Source organism: Bufo bufo, chromosome 1 (assembly GCF_905171765.1).
Source record: "Bufo bufo chromosome 1, aBufBuf1.1, whole genome shotgun sequence".
In the NCBI taxonomy this organism is placed as follows: domain Eukaryota; kingdom Metazoa; phylum Chordata; class Amphibia; order Anura; family Bufonidae; genus Bufo; species Bufo bufo.
In genome coordinates this window covers 790806846-790826774 of record NC_053389.1, presented here as the reverse complement: position 1 = coordinate 790826774, position 19929 = coordinate 790806846, and positions in this window count along the sequence as shown.

Here is a 19929-nt window from a genome sequence, read left to right as displayed (position 1 = left end):
GAAAGAGCCCACAGAATAGGTCCGGCGCCGCCACCACCAGCCGACCAGCGAAAGGGAGGATCGCAAAACTATCCAGCTCTGACCCAGAGACCAAGACAAGTGATAGTCCGATATCTGGACTATTCGGATAAAGCATCGATCCTGCGAGCGTATAAGAAACGGAGGGACCCACTTGATATAGGAAGCTCCTGAATCCTTCTCTGAGGACTTTTCTGTAGATGTGGCAAAACGCAGAAGGGAATTCTCGCCAATATGTTCCAGTCTCTATCAAGAGCAAATCAAATTCGCGCTGATTTACCCTGGAACGCTGAAAGTTCATTCACCAGACGGCAATCTACTCACCTTCCAAGACCGGAAGATAGCTCGCCGAGATCTGCAGCAGTTTATACCCAAGACCTGATGAGGAAACCCGGCTTACAGCTGTTAAAAAATAAAGAGGCGATTAAAGCCCGGAAGAAGAATTTAATCCTCACCTGAACTCTATATTGTTAAGAGACACTGGGTAATGTTGCGGGGTACTGTTCCTTTAAGGGGGATGTCGATGTGTTGCTTACATGTTCTTCTTTATGTTAAGAGCTAAGTTTTTTGAGGGCGGAGTTTATTTACAGTGTGTCCCTGTGGGGGGAGGAGATTATGCTGGGAAGAAGTGAAGTCGATATTTACTACTGCATATGGCCAAAAATTGTTTTTTTGTTAAGGTTAACTCATGTTCTATGTTGGGGGAACAGAGGGAGGGGGAGGGAAGTTTAAAAGTTACTCATCTCGACTGGGATATTATGCGTCAGCCAAGTAACTTATTAAGGGCAAGATGACGAAGATAGTTACTTGGAATGTCAAAGGATTGAGGTCTCCCCAAAAACGCATGATGATACTTAGACACCTAAAATGCTTAAGGGTAGATATAGCCCTACTTCAAGAGACCCACTTAGATACCCGCATGCATAAGTTGTGGGTAGGACAGGTTTTAGGCTCCCCGCCGTCGGGCAATAAAGGAGGGGTATTGATGTTGATTCACAGATCCCTAAAATGCCAGGTTACTTCCGTAAAGGAAGATATAGAGGGAAGATGGTTACATGTGGTTCTGCAATTCCCAACAGAATCTCTAAGCATCTACAATATATATGGGCCAAATGAAGCTAACAAAGAGTTCTTCAATTCTGTGAGAAATATGATCATGCAGGATACAGCTTCTCATAAAATTATAGCAGGGGACATGAATTCAGTTATGTGTCATGATGAGGATAGACGTAATGTACAGGGTAAACATATAACACCCTGTCATAGAGATAAAATCTTGAGTACAGTAGTAAAGGACCTGGGGCTTTATGACGCATGGCGAGTTCAACATCCAGAGGACAGGGAATATACTCATTTTTCCCTAGTACATGACTCCTGGTCCCGCTTGGATTACTTTCTGACTTCTGAACTGCTATTACCCAAAATTCGAGAAGTGGAAATAGGGGAGCTGGTGATATCTGACCACTCCCCTGTGATCATAGAAATTACAGATAGCATCCCAAGGGGTAAGGATTTTTTGTGGAGATTTCCATCGGACCTAGCCGCAAACGAGAAATTCGCAGAAATGTTAAAGCATTGGTGGATGGAATATTGGGACAATAATTCCGATTCAGGGGATGTACAGTTGGTATGGAGAGCGGGAAAAGCAGTCCTTAGAGGCAATATTATAGCTTACGTAAGCAAACTTAGGAAGACTATGGCACAGAAGCTTAGGGTGCTATCATCAGCGTTAAAAGATTCGTACACTGCCCACAAAAGAAACGCCTCGGACAGTACTAAAAGAAAATGGCAAGAAAAGAAGCTAGAGTATGAACATTGGTTGAGGCGAAAGGAGGAGCTGGAGGGTAAAAGATGTGAAGCAAGATATTTCAAATATGGAAATAAATCTGGGAAACTGTTGGCCTCATTAACGAGAGGAATACTCCCATCCACGCATATCACAGGTTTAAAAAATAATAGGGATGTTCTATGTCACCAACCACAATAGATAGTTGGTATCTTGAGCGACTTTTACAAGTCTCTTTATTCTAGAGATGAGAGGAAAGATAAACAAGGGGTAGGATGGCTGAACTCTTTGAATTTGCCAAAAATATCACAGGAAGATCTGTTGACACTGAATAGGCCTGTTACGGAGGAAGAGTTAATGGAGGTAATTAAGAAGTCGAGTAATGGGAAGGCCCCAGGCCCTGATGGCTACACTAATGAATTCTATAAAGTCATGGCCCAGGATATAACTAAAGCACTCACAAAACTGTATAATGACATATTGCAAGGGCAGCCGATACCAATTGATATGAATACGGCCTATATCAAGGTTTTACCCAAGGAGGGGAAAGATAGCAGGTTGGCAGCGTCATATCATCCCATCTCTCTTATAGATAACAACCTAAAGTATGTTTCTAAATTGCTTGCGGATAGACTTGCGAAGTTTTTACCAAAAAACTTTATCACCTCATCAGGTGGGATTCATACAGGGCAGGTCACCTGTATACAACATTAGGAAGATAATGGCGTTATTAGATGATATCAAGGCCAATCCGCAACTTCACTCATCCCCAGCTTTACTAGCCATTGATGCCGAGAAGGCTTTTGATAACATGAGCTGGAGATGGCTGAACGACGTATTGGACGCCATGGGGTTTTCAGATGAATTCCGTACATACAGTACAGACCAAAAGTTTGGACACACCTTCTCAAAGAGTTTTCTTTATTTTCATGACTATGAAAATTGTAGATTCACACTGAAGGCATCAAAACTATGAATTAACACATGTGGAATTATATACATAACAAACAAGTGTGAAACAACTGAAAATATGTCATATTCTAGGTTCTTCAAAGTAGCCACCTTTTGCTTTGATTACTGCTTTGCAAACTCTTGGCATTCTCTTGATGAGCTTCAAGAGGTAGTCCCCTGAAATGGTTTTCACTTCACAGGTGTGCCCTGTCAGGTTTAATAAGTGGGATTTCTTGCCTTATAAATGGGGTTGGGACCATCAGTTGCATTGAGGAGAAGTCAGGTGGATACACAGCTGATAGTCCTACTGAATAGACTGTTAGAATTTGTATTATGGCAAGAAAAAAGCAGCTAAGTAAAGAAAAACGAGTGGCCATCATTACTTTAAGAAATGAAGGTCAGTCAGCCGAAAAATTGGGAAAACTTTGAAAGTAAGGGCTATATGACCATGAAGGAGAGTGATGGGGTGCTGCGCCAGATGACCTGGCCTCCACAGTCACCGGACCTGAACCCAATCGAGATGGTTTGGGGTGAGCTGGACCGCAGAGTGAAGGCAAAAGGGCCAACAAGTGCTAAGCATCTCTGGGAACTCCTTCAAGACTGTTGGAAGACCATTTCAGGGGACTACCTCTTGAAGCTCATCAAGAGAATGCCAAGAGTGTGCAAAGCAGTAATCAAAGCAAAAGGTGGCTACTTTGAAGAACCTAGAATATGACATATTTTCAGTTGTTTCACACTTGTTTGTTATGTATATAATTCCACATGTGTTAATTCATAGTTTTGATGCCTTCATAGTCATGAAAATAAAGAAAACTCTTTGAATGAGAAGGTGTGTCCAAACTTTTGGTCTGTACTGTATGTTACATCTTTGTACAGCACTCCGATGGCTAGGGTGTCTATTCCGGGTTTTTTATCAGATCCCTTTCAACTTCAAAAAGGCACCAGACAAGGGTGTCCGCTATCTCCCTTACTCTTTAATATTGCATTAGAACCGCTTTCAAAGGCGTTGAGTGCGAACGATTCAATTAGGGGAATACCCATTGGGTCTCAAAATGCTTACACATGAGTTATTTGCCGATGATTTATTAGTGTTCCTAGCCTATCCGGCTGACATCCCAGCACTTTTTGATCTCTTATCATATTTTGGATGCCTGTCAGGTTTTAAAGTTAACATGATGAAATCTGAGTTACTAGATTTATCCCCCCTCAGCACAGGGTGGAATTTGACCAGCGGGAAGTACCAGTAAAGATAGCTTCTCAATACATCAAATATTTAGGTATAAAAATTGGCAGAGCCCCAGATACACTTTATTCCCTAAATTATCCATTAATTAAAAAAGTTTTGGCGGAATTGGTGAAATGGGAGAACCTTCACATACCCACATACATGCTTTGATTTCATCTTCTGATCTATGTATTGCCTTGACCTCGAAGTTGGACTCAGGTATATTGGCTTTAATCCACTAATTGATTCCTTCGCTGGTGTGTTAGATATGAACCTCATCAACAGCTTGCCTCTGCCCTTTGTCTTACTCCCCACTTCCCTCCTTCCTTCTCCTCCCCCCCTCCCTTCTACTGTCCTTGGTTCTACAGAGTTACTTGTTCATAAATTTTCTAGATTCGGAAATCTTTGAATATTGTACTTTATGCCCAAATCGCATATTCTGCACTGTTCTATCCGAATAGTTTATGTTATCTCAGGATACACTTCTGCTGACAGACTTGTGTAGTTTCCAGATAATTTATCTGTGCTCTTTTTCTTCACACTATGGCTTTTATTGTAAAGTGATTCATTCCGGCCTGGACTTATCACACATTATTGTTCTTTGTATATGATATCTTATGATTTGTGCTGCAGTGTTACTGTAATGTTCCATTGTTCCAATGTCCATTTACTCTTAATATGTGCATTCTCATGCCAATGTACTGTGAATGTCTTCTCCAAATGTGGTCCTGTAACTTTGTTCCTTTTTCCTGTTATTTAAATATAAAATCAATAAACAGATTTTAAAAAGAAAGAAATGTGAGAACCTGCCTATTTCATTTCTTGGTAGGTGCTATATGATAAAAATGATGAGCTTCAGTAAACTCCTCTATCCCATGCAGACCCTGCCACTCCTCCTAAAACATACTGATGTCCAACTATTGTCACAGGCATTTTGCGCGTTTATTTGGCAGAAAAAAAGGTGCAGGATATCTATGCAGACGCTTACTAGACTTAAGTCAAGAGGGGGTTTGGGTTTCCCAGACATTAGGAAGTATAATTTGGCTAGTTTGATGAGGCATGGCCTAGACTGGATTCAGGATACGTCCTATTATTCGGTTCTTCATATAGAAAAAGAACTGGTAAAGCCCTGGAATCTAAATGCACTATTATATACAAAGTTTTCTCTTCAATTGCCTTCATCGGTGAAACAGAGCGTTCTCCTTAGAGACACTATAGCAACCTGGAGAGCAATCAGGAAAACTTTCGGTCTCCCATGTGAGATCTCAAAAAACATGTTATTATGGGGCCACCCTGACTTTGAATCTGCTATTACCAATAAGCAACGGGTACAATGGGCACAAAAAGGGGTTTCAAAGGTCAGTCACATATGGAAGCAAGAAGAGAGGAGAATTTATTTATTTATTTTAGTTATGTTCTCAAGATAGAGAGCTCTTGGACTCCCCCATTCTTTTAGAGGAACTCCAGGCGACCCTTTCCTCTCTAAAATATGAATCAGCCCCCGGCTCAGATGGATTGCCGTTTGATTTATATAGGTATCATGCTAAAGTACTTTTGCCGATCCTGCTTTTAGTCCTGAATGAATCCCGCGCATGCTGCTCTTTACCTTCATCATTTAGAGAGGCAGTGATTATCTTGGTTTTAAAAAAGGAGAAGGATCCGTGTGATATGGGGTCATATAGACCCATATCACTTTTAAATACGGACTACAAGATTTTCGCAAAAATTTTGGCCAATCGTCTAAAGAGGGTTATAGCGAGTTTGGTACACCCTAATCAGACGGGCTTTATCCCGGGACGGCAAATACAGATGAGTCTATATAGGGTTTATTTGAATTTGTCTGTTGGGGGCAGTATAGACCACTCCATTCTGTCTTTAGACGCCGCAAAAGCGTTTGACAGGATGGAGTGGTCCTTTTTGTGGGCCACAATGTCCCATTGTGGCCTTGGGAATTCTTTCCTGGAAATGACTCAAATGCTATATGCACAGCCAGTTGCATCTATTAGTGTTAACGGTATTAGCTCTTCCCCCGTTATGATGCGGAGAGGGATGAGACAGGGCTGCCCCCTGTCTCCTCTCCTCTTCGCTCTTTTTATTGAACCATTGGCTTCCCGGATTCGCTTAGATAGTCGTATAGACGGGTTTGGGGTGGCGGGAGTGAGCGATAAAATAAGCTTATATGCCGATGACGTGATCCTGTTCCTGGATCAGGGATGGAAAATTCTCCTGTATGTCATAGAAGTAATAGAAGAATATGGCAAACTATCAGGTTATAGAATTAATTGGTCAAAGTCATCGCTCCTCCCGCTGAACCGCAAGGCCGTAGATGAGGGGAGGCGAGTTCGTGTTTTGGCCCCTAATGATACTTCAGATTATCTGGGGGTTAAGATTGGGGTCCCTATAAATAGGTTTTATGATCTAAATCTGGCCCCGGTTTTGAATAAAGTTAGGGACAAAATCAGCGCTTGGCGGAAATTGAGATTGGCACAAACGGACCGAATAGCTTTGATTAAAATGATTATCTTACCGATAGTTTTGTTTCCGTTGTGTGCCTCCCCCATCTGGATCGATGATATTTTTTTTCATAGGTTGGAGACTATGATCAACGATCTAATTTGGGGAAGGAAGAGGGTGCGTATAAAGCAGAGATATCTATGGTTGTCGGAGGCAGATGGTGGGCTGTCATTACCTTTTTTTCAAGGTTATTATTTATGTGCACAGATTCAGCGTTGCTGTTATTCAAAAGAGAGCTTACTTTCACGGTATTTGACTAAAGTTTTTGATAAACCAGTTGATAATATTTTTGCATGTTTGGAGACTGGGTTTATGGGAATGAGGAGGTCCTTGTCGATCCCGTGCTCACTGCAGAGGGTTTGGAACAGACTGAGGAAGATCCTTAAATCTTCTGGTCCGTTTGTTTTTACCCCTCTGTGGGAGAACGGGGAGCTGGGGGAGTTCTTCAAAATTACAGATTTTGGTTATTGGTCACGTAATGGTATCAACAGGGTGTCTGACCTTTTTTATATGGGTCGCTTTAAATCACTTTTGGAATTTGGTTTTACTGATAGTTCACCATTAGATTTATTTATGTACGCACGTTTGAAACATATATTTGAAACCTCTAGGAATAGGGGTCTTATTTTTCTACGAGAGAATATATTTTTTGATTTTTGTGACGCCCAGAAGTATGAAACGGTGAAGTTATCTAGACTTTATGCAAAACTCCGAATGGCACTGGCAACTGTAACACCTTTCAAAAGCACAGATAAGTGGGAGCAAGAGTTGAATTGCCCCCCACTACAGTGGTCTACTATCTATAGGAATGTGAGAAGGGCGACAGTTTCCAGTGCGCATAGGCTAATTCAATTTAAGATACTCCATAGACTGTATTATACGCCGAAAACCCAAGGAAAATTTCCCCAAAATAAAGATCGGGATTGCTGCTGCTCTAAATGTGGATATGTTAATGCTAACTATGTCCATTTGCTTTGGAGCTGCAGCAAAATAAGAAGTTATTGGGATGGGGTCTTCACTATCCTACAAAAGGAGAGCTCAATGAACTACAACCCGGGAATTTTGATAGTGATCTTTGGAGATTATGGGTCAGAAGTGGAAGTCCCGCCCCAGGTTAGACGGATTTGGATGCGGGGATTGATGGTTGCTTAGGCTATATTGATAAAGTATTGGGGCTCTGTCTCCCCGCCCTCAACAAGGGAGTGGAGTTCATACCTCCAGAAAATTAGGGTATACGAGGACATTGAAAGGAAACAGAGAGTCGCACGCAGAGCTGCATAGCTATAATTCATACTGATACTATTCTGTATAACAATGAATGGAGTGGACGGCAGCCAATGGGGGGGGGGGGGTTGATATAGTTATTATTATATATTATCTTGAGGGTGTCCTTAGGATGTTGTGTAGAATTTCTCTTGTAAGGATGTCTATGATTGCCATGCTGGGCACACCGTTGTGATTGATATTGTTTTATGTATTAATATTATTTGGAAAATAAAAATATATATTTATTTAAAAAAAATATATATATATAAAATCAATAAACAGATTTTAAAAAGAAAGAAATGTGAGAACCTGCCTATTTCATTTCTTGGTAGGTGCTATATGATAAAAATGATGAGCTTCAGTAAACTCCTCTATCCCATGCAGACCCTGCCACTCCTCCTAAAGCATACTGATGTCCAACTATTGTCACAGGCATTTTGCGCGTTTATTTGGCAGAAAAAAAGGTGCAGGATATCTATGCAGACGCTTACTAGACTTAAGTCAAGAGGGGGTTTGGGTTTCCCAGACATTAGGAAGTATAATTTGGCTAGTTTGAGGAGGCATGGCCTAGACTGGATTCAGGATACGTCCTATTATTCGGTTCTTCATATAGAAAAAGAACTGGTAAAGCCCTGGAATCTAAATGCACTATTACATACAAAGTTTTCTCGATTGCCTTCATCGGTGAAACAGAGCGTTCTCCTTAGAGATACTATAGCAACCTGGAGAGCAATCAGGAAAACTTTCGGTCTCCCATGTGAGATCTCAAAAAACATGTTATTATGGGGCCACCCTGACTTTGAAACTGCTATTACCAATAAGCAACGGGTACAATGGGCACAAAAAGGGGTTTCAAAGGTCAGTCACATATGGAACCAAGAAGAGAGGAGAATTTATAACTTCCAGGAGATACAGTCCACGTACGGAATCTCTCCAAATCATTTTCTAGCATACTATCAGATTAAGGCCTTTCTACAAGGAAAGGTGAGAGATTTATCTAAGGTGTTTCTACCTGGCCCATTCGATACATTGTTAGGCAGTGGAGGGAGCCGGAAAGACCTGTCCTTCATCTGCAGTTGCTTGAGAGAGGAAGAGTCGAGGAGAGGAGACTTATCTTTATTTAAGACCTGGCTAAAAGATTTTCCGGATATGAACCTCCCTGATCAGTTATTAGAGGGATGGGACAAGGTGCGGAAAACGAGTAGTAATGAAATATGGAGGGAATCATACTTTAAAATAATGCATAGAGCCATATATGGTTTCCACTTACCAAAGGGTACAGCCCCTGTTTTACCGGATATCGGATAACACACTACCCTAAATGCAGCCTTCCGAACACTAATCTCACGCATGGGCTGTGGTCGTGTATAAAAACCCAGGATATTTGGAAATCCCTCATTGCTAAGATCAATACCAAATGTCAAGTGAAAATCCCTGTAGATCCAGAGCTAATCTTATTTCATGTAGGGAGATCTGAAATACAAACACGACTAACAGATTCAATGCATGTGATTCTATTGGCGGCCAAACGTAGTATACTAGCACATTGGCTCAGTCCTTGTTTACCTTACATAGATGAGGCAATTTGTTTGACCACACGATGCATGAGACTAGAAGGTATTGAGGCGGAAAACTGCAAATCAAAATTGACAGGGCCTTTTTTCAAAAAGTGGAGATCATATATGGATCACTTTTTTACTAAGGAAGAGATCCTGACTACTGTTACACCGTTTGTCCAAACGGAATGGTTCTTAAGATTGGGGAATTCAGATCCATGGTATATGTTACTCAATGAGAAGAGCAAAGCATAAAATTTGGGAGCGGGATTGATATTTTCCATATTCATTTTGCTATAATCTAGAGTCGAGATGAGTGGGTGGGGGGGGGGGGGGGGGGTTAGGAGTGTTAAGGGGAATGTAAGAATTATGTTGTAAAAAACAAAAAACAAAAAACAAACAAAAACAAACAAACGTGTCTTGATTTGCATTGTAATAATCTATAACATGTCAATATTATCTTCTTCCAATAAAGAGAAGTTAAAAAAAAAAAAAAAACAGAAGTACTAAAATGCCTCCAGTTGGAGATATGTCATGCATTGACGTTTTTTTTTAAAACAAACCATCACTGAATTAACTGGAATAATCTCAAATCCCACAAGGTCCAACTGCAGTAGGAACGAGAGGCAGGCGATAAAGGAGCTATCGAAAGACACTAATATTATGATCAAACCCTCTGATAAGGGGGGCAATGTGGTCATTTTAGACAGCCCAGCCTATCGTGATATGTGCCTCACAATACTCAGCAACAGACAAGGTTATGAGGTATTACCATCTGACCCTACCCCAAGATTCCAGCTAGAACAGAGAGATTCTTACAAAAGCTAAGATGGACAGGCTCATTAGTACTGATGAGTTTGCGTTCCTCTACCCATTACACCCGACAATGGCAACTTTCTACTGCCTACCCAAGGTCCATAAGGGCACATTGCCCCTTAAGGGTCGGCCGATTGTCTCAGGGGTAGGTAGCCTGCCCCAGAATAGCGGAATCTATGTGGATCGAATATTGGGTCCGTTTGTGCAATCACTTCCCTTCTATGTGAGAGACACGGGTGATCTACTCTCTAAGCTGGAGAACCTTTGCCTAGAACCTAGTTGGTTCCTGGCATCAATTGATGTTGAGGCCCTGTACTCTTCGATCCCCCATGACAAGGGTCTCCTAGCCACCGCACATTTCTTGAGAGCCAGGGGACGACAGTTCTCTGCATATAACGAGCTGGTTCTCCGCCTTCTGAATTTTGTGCTATCTAGCAATTGCTTTCTATTTGACGGTCGGATATACCACCAGCTCAGGGGCACTGCGATGGGAAGCTCATGCGCGCCATCTTATGCAAATTTGCTCCTGGGCTGGTGGGAAGAGACCACTGTATTCGGTGACACACCCAGCTGGTACACCGAATACATCATCCTCTAGGCCCGCTACATAGATGATATTTTCATTCTGTGGAGCGGGTCAGAGGATGACTTTACTAAGCTGGTGGAGGAGCTCAACCACAAATACCATCAACCTTAGGTTTACCTCGCTCATTGTACGCAATAATCTCCCATTCCTGGACATATGTATATCTAGGGACATCAAGGGGGGTTTGCAGACCACGATATACCGAAAAGAGACATCGACGAACTCACTGCTTCGATGGGACAGCTGTCATCCTGTCCCATTGAAACAGGGGATCCCTGCGGGCCAATACTTGAGGCTCAAACGTAATTGCTCGGAACAACGGGAGTTCAAACGTCAGGCAAACGAGCTAAGAAAATGTTTCCGGGCGCGAGGCTACCCTGACAACACATTAAGAAAGGCCTACCAGAGAGCCCAACAGGAGACATGCACCACACTTTTGCATCCTACTGGGGCCCCCAAAATCGAGCCACAAAAAAGACTACGAGTCATTGGAACATTTGACTCAGCAGCCACACAAATTAAAGAGATCCTGGGACGCAATTGGGATACCCTCCTGATGGATCCGGATCTGGCCGAGGTAGTCAGTCCTCATCCATCAGTGACCTTCAGGAGAGGGACCAATCTCAGAGACCAATTCGTCTACAGCCATTACAGTCCCCCAATAAAAAGGACATGGTTGGACAAACCAGTTAATGGATGCTTTAAGTGTGGCCGTTGTAGCTTTTGTAAGTTTGTCACCCCGGGTAAATCACTGGTATTGGACTCCACGGGCTATACCCATTACATACGTGACTATCAACTGTCGCACCGCAGGAGTTATTCACCTCCTCACCTAAGAGTAATGGGTAAATAAGATATGTAGGTAAAACCCGCAGGGAATTACGAGTACGTATGGTCAAACATATCGGCGATATACGTAACAGGGACACCCCAGTGGCGAGACAAGTCTACCCTGCCCACGGTGGACGGGCGTCAGCCGCCACATTCCTAGGCATAGAACTGATCAAAAAGTCAGCACGTGGGAGGGATTGGGATAAACGGATCCTCCAGAGAGAGTGCTGGTGGATATTTAAACTTAAAACCACTAACCCCCACGGTTTGAATGATCAGCTACAATTAAGTAGCTGATCATTCTGCCTTGATGTCTTGAAATACAGTCAGCATTGGCAATTTTTGATAGTCTCTGAGAAGACTGGATTAGGCCTCATGCACATGACCGTTGTTTGGGTCCGCATCCGAGCCGCCTTTTTGGCGGCTCAGATGCAGACCCATTCACTTCAATTGGGCCGCAAAAGATGCGGACAGCACCCCGTGTGCTGTCCGCATCCGTGGCTCCGTTCCGCAGCCCCGCTAAAAAAATATAACATGTCCTATTCTTGTCCGCGCTTTGCGGACAAGAATAGGCATTTATATTGCCGGCGCCCATTCCGTTCCGCAAATTGCAGAAGGCAACACGGGCGGCTTCTGGTTTTTGCGGATCGCAAAAAACGGAACGGTCGTGTGCATGTGGCCTTATGCTGTGAAAACTAAAGAACTTGCTTGAGAAGCCTACCTAAGTAATTTATGCCTGTCATTGTGTATGAGTCCTTTATGGTACTTTTGTCCATTTGGGTGTCCAATTTCCCATTGCATTACTATAGGCATCCTAACGTCTCTACCAACTATACTATGAGTACGTTAAATGGTTATAAGAGTTCACTCACAGGTGGCATGTTTAGACTCTGGGTGTAACGGTCTGGGTCCGGTTCAGAATCTTTTATTGCAACTACTATTGCAAGATAATAGCAAGGCTGAAAACGTAGTCAGGAGGAAGCCAGTGGTCAGTACACAGGATAATTGTCAATATAGAGGAGTAGGCAAATACCATAGTCAGGGGGAAGCCAGTGGTTGATACACAGGATAAGCGTCAGTATTCGATAGCAGCGCAGCAGAGACAAGCTTGATTACAGGCTGAGAGCACAATAACAATAGGATGTTTAATCAGGAAACAGGGTGGAGCAAACTAGAGGCACAGGAACTAAGCATAAGTTCAGCACAGGAGCTGTCCAGAAGGCAGGATAGCTCAATTGGAAGAGCTGCCGCCTGGGACACAGGGGTCCCTGGGTTAGAGTTCTGACAGTAGTCCCCTCCTTTCAGAATGGCCCCTGGACATCCTAGGAGCTGGTTTCTCTGGATGTCCATCATTAAATGCCTTTGTAAGCCTAGGGGCGTGAACATTGTTTTCTGGTTCCCATGATTTCTTTTCTGGTCCATAACCCTTTCATTGCACCAGATATTGCACTTGACCTCTAAAAATTCTAGAGTCCAAAATTTTCTCAACAATGTATTCTTCCTCCACTTGGACTTCTCCCTGGAAAGGGGTTTTCATTGAATGGCTTGAGCAATGACATGGATCACAGGGTGTATTTTCAATCTGTTAGGAAGTTTGAGATGGAAGGCAACTTGGTTAATTTGTGCAGAAATCTGGAAAGGTCCTATGAATTTTTTGCCCAATTTTGGAGATGGAACATGCGTTTTCAAATTTCTAGTAGATAGCCAAACTTTATCACCGACTTTAAAGGTTGGAGGAGCTTTGCAATGTTTACACTGCTACTGAGAGAAAAACATGTGATTTATACTAAAATGAGCGCGCTTATTCCAAATATGAACTCGGAATTTGCATGACACATCTAGATTTTAAACCCTCAAGGACCCTGGGATTATCCATTTTTGCGTTTTCGTTTTTTCACACCCCACCTCCTAACTTTATTTTTCTATTCACATAGCCTTATGAGGGCTTATTTTTTGCGGGGCAAGTTGTACTTTCTAATGGCACCATTTACGGTTGCATACCATGTAGTAGAAAGCAGGAAAAAAAAAAATAAAATACCAAATGGGGTACAATTGGGAAAAAACGAAATTCTGATAAAGGTTTTCTTCTTCTTTTTACACTGTACACTATGCAGTAAAATTTACCTGTTTTCTTCATTCTCCAAGTCAGTATAGTTACAACAATACCACACACTTATAATTTTTCTTGCGTTTTAATACTGAAAAAAAAATTGGGCCAGCTATCATTTAACCACCTCAGCCCCTATAGCTTAAACACCCTTAATGACCAGGCCACTTTTTACACTTCTGACCTACCCTACTTTCACCGTTTATTGCTCGGTCATGCAACTTACCACCCAAATGAATTGTACCTCCTTTTCTTCTCACTAATATAGCTTTCATTTGGTGGTATTTCATTGCTGCTGACATTTTTACTTTTTTTGTTATTAATCGAAATTTAACGATTTTTTTGCAAAAAAATGTTATTTTTCACTTTCAGTTGTAAAATTGAAAATTGGAATGTGGGCCCCTTTGCCCACCTAGGCTGCAAAAAAGTGTCACACATGTGGTATCTCCGTACTCAGGAGAAGTTGGGCAATGTGTTTTGGGGTGTCATTTTACATATACCCATGCTGGGTGAGATAAATATCTTGGTCTAATGCCAACTTTGTATAAAAAAAATGGGAACAGTTGTCTTTTGCCAAGATATTTCTCTCACCCAGCATGGGTATATGTAAAATGACACCCCAAAACACATTGCCCAACTTCTCCTGAGTACGAAGATACCACATGTGTGACACTTTTTTGCAGCCTAGGTGGGCAAAGGGGCCCACATTCCAAAGAGCACCTTTCGGATTTCACCGGCCATTTTTTACAGATTTTGATTTCAAACCACTTCTCACGCATTCGGCCCATAAAATGCCAGGGCAGTATAACTACCCCACAAGTGACCCCATTTTGGAAAGAAGACACCCCAAGGTATTTCGTGATGGGCATAGTGAGTTCATGGAAGTTTTTATTTTTTGTCACAAGTTAGTGAAATATGAGACTTTGTAAGAAAAAAAAAAAAAAAAAATCATCATTTTCCGCTAACTTGTGACAAAAAATATAAAATTCTAGGAACTCGCCATGCCCCTCACGGAATACCTTTGGGTGTCTTCTTTCCAAAATGGGGTCACTTGTGGGGTAGTTATACTGCCCTGGCATTTTCCAGGGGCCCTAATGTGTGGTAAGTAGGTAAATGACCTGTGAAATCCTAAAGGTGCTCTTTGGAATGTGGGCCCCTTTGCCCACCTAGGCTGCAAAAAAGTGTCACACATGTGGTATTGCCGTATTCAGGAGAAGTTGGGCAATGTGTTTTGGGGTGTCTTTTTACATATACTCATGCTGGTTGAGAGAAATCTCGGCAAAAGACAACTTTTCCCATTTTTTATACAAAGTTGGCATTTGACCAAGATATTTATCTCACCCAGCATGGGTATATGTAAAATGACACCCCAAAACACATTGCCCAACTTCTCCTGAGTACGGCGATACCAGATGTGTGACACTTTTTTTGCAGCGTAGATGCGCAAAGGGGCCCACATTCATTTTATGAGGGCATTTTTAGACATTTGGATCCCAGACTTCTTCTCACGCTTTAGGGCCCCTAGAATGCCAGGGCAGTATAAATACCCCACATGTGACCCCATTTTGGAAAGAAGACACCCCAAGGTATTCAATGAGGGGCATGGCGAGTTCATAGAAATTTTTTTTTTTTGGCACAAGTTAGCGGAAATTGATATTTTTTTTTTCTCACAAAGTCTCCCTTTCTGCTAACTTGGGACAAAAATTTAAATCTTTCATGGACTCAATATGCCCCTCACGGAATACCTTGGGGTGTCTTCTTTCCGAAATGGGGTCACATGTGGGGTATTTATACTGCCCTGGCATTCTAGGGGCCCTAAACCGCGAGAAGAAGTCTGGAATATAAATGTCTAAAAAATTTTACGCATTTGGATTCCGTGAGGGGTATGGTGAGTTCATGTGAGATTTTATTTTTTGACACAAGTTAGTGGAATATGAGACTTTGTAAGAAAAAAAATAATAATTTCCGCTAACTTGGGCCAAAAGCCTTACAGGGGGGTGATCAGGGAGTCTATATGGGGTGATCACCCCCCTGTCATTGATCACCCCCCTCTAAGGCTCCATTTAGATGTCCGTATGTGTTTTGCGGATCCGATCCATGTATAAGTGGATCCGTAAAAATCATACGGACATCTGAATGCAGCCTTACAGGGGGGTGATCAATGACAGGGGGGTGATCAGGGAGTCTATATGGGGTGATCACCCCCGTCATTGATCACCCCCCTGTAAGGCTCCATTCAGACGTCCGTATGCGTTTTGCGGATCCGATCCATCTATCAGTGGATCCGTAAAAATCATACGGACATCTGAATAGAGCCTTACAGGGGGGTGATCAATGACAGGGGGGTGATCAGGGAGTCTATATGGGGTGATCAGGGGTCATAAGGGGTTAATAAGTGATTAGGGGGGGGTGTAGTGTAGTGTAGTGGTGTTTGGTGCTACTTTACTGAGCTACCTGTGTCCTCTGGTGGTCGATCCAAACAAAAGGGACCACCAGAGGACCAGGTAGCAGGTATATTAGACGCTGTTATCAAAACAGCGTCTAATATACCTGTTAGGGATTAAAAAAAATCACATCTCCAGCCTGCCAGCGAACGATCGCCGCTGGCAGGCTGGAGATCCACTCGCTTACCTTCCGATCCTGTGAACGCGCGCGCCTGTGTGCGCGCGTTCACAGGAAATCTCGTGTCTCGCGAGATGACGCATATATGCGTAACTCTGCGCAGGGCTGCCGCCTCCGGAACGGGATCCTGCGTTAGGCGGTCCGGAGGCGGATATAGAGATACAGCAGAGCTGAATGTGCTGGGACAACTGTCATATAGAGATATAGCAGTGCTGGGTGTGTTAGGGAAGCAGTCATGTGTATAGATGTACACTTAGCCTGCTATAACAGTAGAAGTCTCATATTTTTTTCAGTCAGCAGCAAGGTAGCTCTTATGGTTGTGTGGTTAGGTGCTTTGCCTCTGATACAGAAGGTCGTGGGTTCGAATCCCAGCAGAAAATTTTCTGAAATACAAGCACTGACTCCATATATGGACATACAGGGCGCGACACAGGAAGAGGCTGCGTCGCATCACTGACATGGAGGCAAGTATAAGTGTTTTTTTAATATCTGACTGTTACTGCCATGGGGGGAGCGGGAGGCACTTGATACTGCCACATGGGGGGAGGGGGGTTGGCATCTGATACTGGCACATGGAGGGGGGGTTGGCACCTGATACTGGCACATGGAGGGGGGGTTGGCACCTGATACTGGCACATGGAGGGGGGGTTGGCACCTGATACTGGCACATGGAGGGGGGGTTGGCACCTGATACTGGCACATGGAGGGGGACGAAGAGGCACCTGATACTGGCACATGGGGGGGGAGAGGGGTTGGCACCTGATACTGGAACATGGGTGGGGGGGAGAGAGGCACTCGATACTGGCACTTTTTATTTTGGGGGGGGGGGGGGGGGGGCACTATGATACTGGGACATGGGGGGGGGAGAGAGAGGCACTTGATACTGGCACGTGGGGGAGGGGTTTGGCACTTGATACTGGCACATGGGTGGGTTTGGCACTATGATACTGGCACATGGGGGGGAGAGGCACTTGATACTGGCACATGGGGGGTTTGGCACTGATACTGGGGCATGGGGGGGAAGAGAGAGGTACTTGATACTGGCACATTGGGGGGGGGGGTTGGCACTATGATACTGGCACATGTGGGGTGGGAAGGAGAGAGGCACTTGATACTGGCACACTGGGGGGGAGATGGCACTATGATACTGGGACATGTGGGGGGGGGAGGAGAGAGGCACTTGATACTGGCACATGATGGGGGGCATCTATGGGGACACTTACTGGCACATTATTGGGGGGCATTATGGGGGACACTAGGCCGGCAGCCTATCAGAGGCCGGACACTGAGGGGCATCTACTGGGGCATTTTATACTGGTACATTATGGGGGGCACTAGCAGGAAGGGGGGAGAGGAGCACTATGGGGGAATTTACTGGGGGCACTATATAGGGGTATTTTATACTGGGACATTATGGGGGCACTATGGGGACATTAGCTCAACTGGGGGCATTACAAGGGGGTATTTTTGCACTGTCACATAAGGAGAATTATTTCTACTGGGGGGGCATTATGGTGGGCTTTATTTCTCCCCCATGGTATGAGCCCCCTAGTAGCAGCACCAGCCTCTCCCTGCTCTGCTATTCCTCTGCCCCTTCTCCAAATCCTTATTATGAAATCTTTCTCATTAGGATAAAGCACAACATCAGCTCCACCGAGTCCCCCAGCCAAGTGTGGAAGTGGCGTCCGAGATCCTAAGGGCCAAGCAACTGTAAGTTTTCATATGAAATATGTTTATGTTACACACATATAGCCTACACTGTGCCACACAATGTACCGCTACACTGTGCCCCACAATATACAGTATACGGCTACACTGTGCCAAAGGAGTGGGGTTTACACAGGAGGAGGGAGGTGCGAAGCGAGCTGGAGGGGCCCTTACAAATATTTGCTGTGGGGCCCAGTCACTTCTAGTTACGCCCCTGACCCTCAGGGGTATTAAATGCGGTCTTCCACTCATCCCCCTCCTTGATCCTTACCAGATTATATGCCCCCCTCAGATCCAATTTAGAGAACACATTGGCACCGACAATCTGACTAAACAAATCCGGAATCAAAGGAAGGGGGTAAGGATCACGGACGGTAATACGATTGAGCTCACGGAAGTCCAGACATGGTCTCAGGGTACCATCCTTTTTCTTTACAAAGAAAAATCCAGCAGCCACTGGGGACTAGAGATGTCCCGAATAGTTCGCCGGCGAATAGTTCCCGGCGAACATAGCTTGTTCGCGTTCGCCCGCGGTGGGCGAACATATGCGATGTTCGGCCCGCCCCCTATACATCATCATTGAGTAAACTTTGACCCTGTACCTCACAGTAAGCAGACACATTCCAGCCAATCAGCAGCAGACCCTCCCACCTCCTGGACAGCATCCATTTTAGGTTCATTCGGAAGCTGCATTCTCAGTGAGAGGAGGGAGAGTGCTGCTGCTGCTGATTCAATAGGGAAAGCGTTAGCTAGGGCAGTGTTCTGTGTCCACAGACTCATCTGCTGTAAGGACAGCGTCCTGACAGCACCCCAAAAAGCCCTTTTCAGGGCTGGTACATCAGTCTGCTATATATATATATATATATATATATATATACACATATATACACACACACACACACATACACACACTCACCTAAAGAATTATTAGGAACACCAGTTCTATTTCTCATTAATGCAATTATCTAGTCAACCAATCACATGACAGTTGCTTCAATGGATTTAGGGGTGTGGTCCTGGTCAAGACAATCTCCTGAGCTCCAAACTGAATGTCAGAATGGGAAAGAAAGGTGATTTAAGAAATTTTGAGCGTGGCATGGTTGTTGGTGCCAGACGGGCCGGTCTGAGTATTTCACAATCTGCTCAGTTACTGGGATTTGTACGCACAACCATTTCTAGGGTTTACAAAGAATGGTGTGAAAAGGGAAAAACATCCAGTATGCGGCAGTCCTGTGGGCAAAAATGCCTTGAGGTCAGAGGAGAATGGGCTGACTGATTCAAGCTGATAGAAGAGCAACGTTTACTGAAATAACCACTCGTTACAACCGAGGTATGCAGCAAAGCATTTGTGAAGCCACAACACGCACAACCTTGAGGTGTATGGGCTACAACAGCAGAAGACCCCACCGGGTACCACTCATCTCCACTACAAATAGGAAAAAGAGGCTACAATTTGCACAAGCTCACCAAAATTGGACTGTTGAAGACTGGAAAAATGTTGCCTGGTCTGATGAGTCTCGATTTCTGTTGAGACATTCAAATGGTAGAGTCCGAATTTGGCGTAAACAGAATGAGAACATGTATCCATCCTCTGATGGCTACTTCCAGCAGGATAATGCACCATGTCACAAAGCTCGAATCATTTCAAATTGGTTTCTTGAACATGACAATGAGTTCACTGTACTAAAATGGCCCCCACAGTCACCAGATCTCAACCCAATAGAGCATCTTTGGGATGTGGTGGAACGGGAGCTTCGTGCCCTGGATGTGCATCCCTCAAATCTCCAACTGCAAGATGCTATCCTATCAATATGGGCCAACATTTCTAAAGAATGCTATCAGCACCTTGTTGAATCAATGCCACGTAGAATTAAGGCAGTTCTGAAGGCAAAAGGGGGTCCAACACCGTATTAGTATGGTGTTCCTAATAATTCTTTAGGTGAG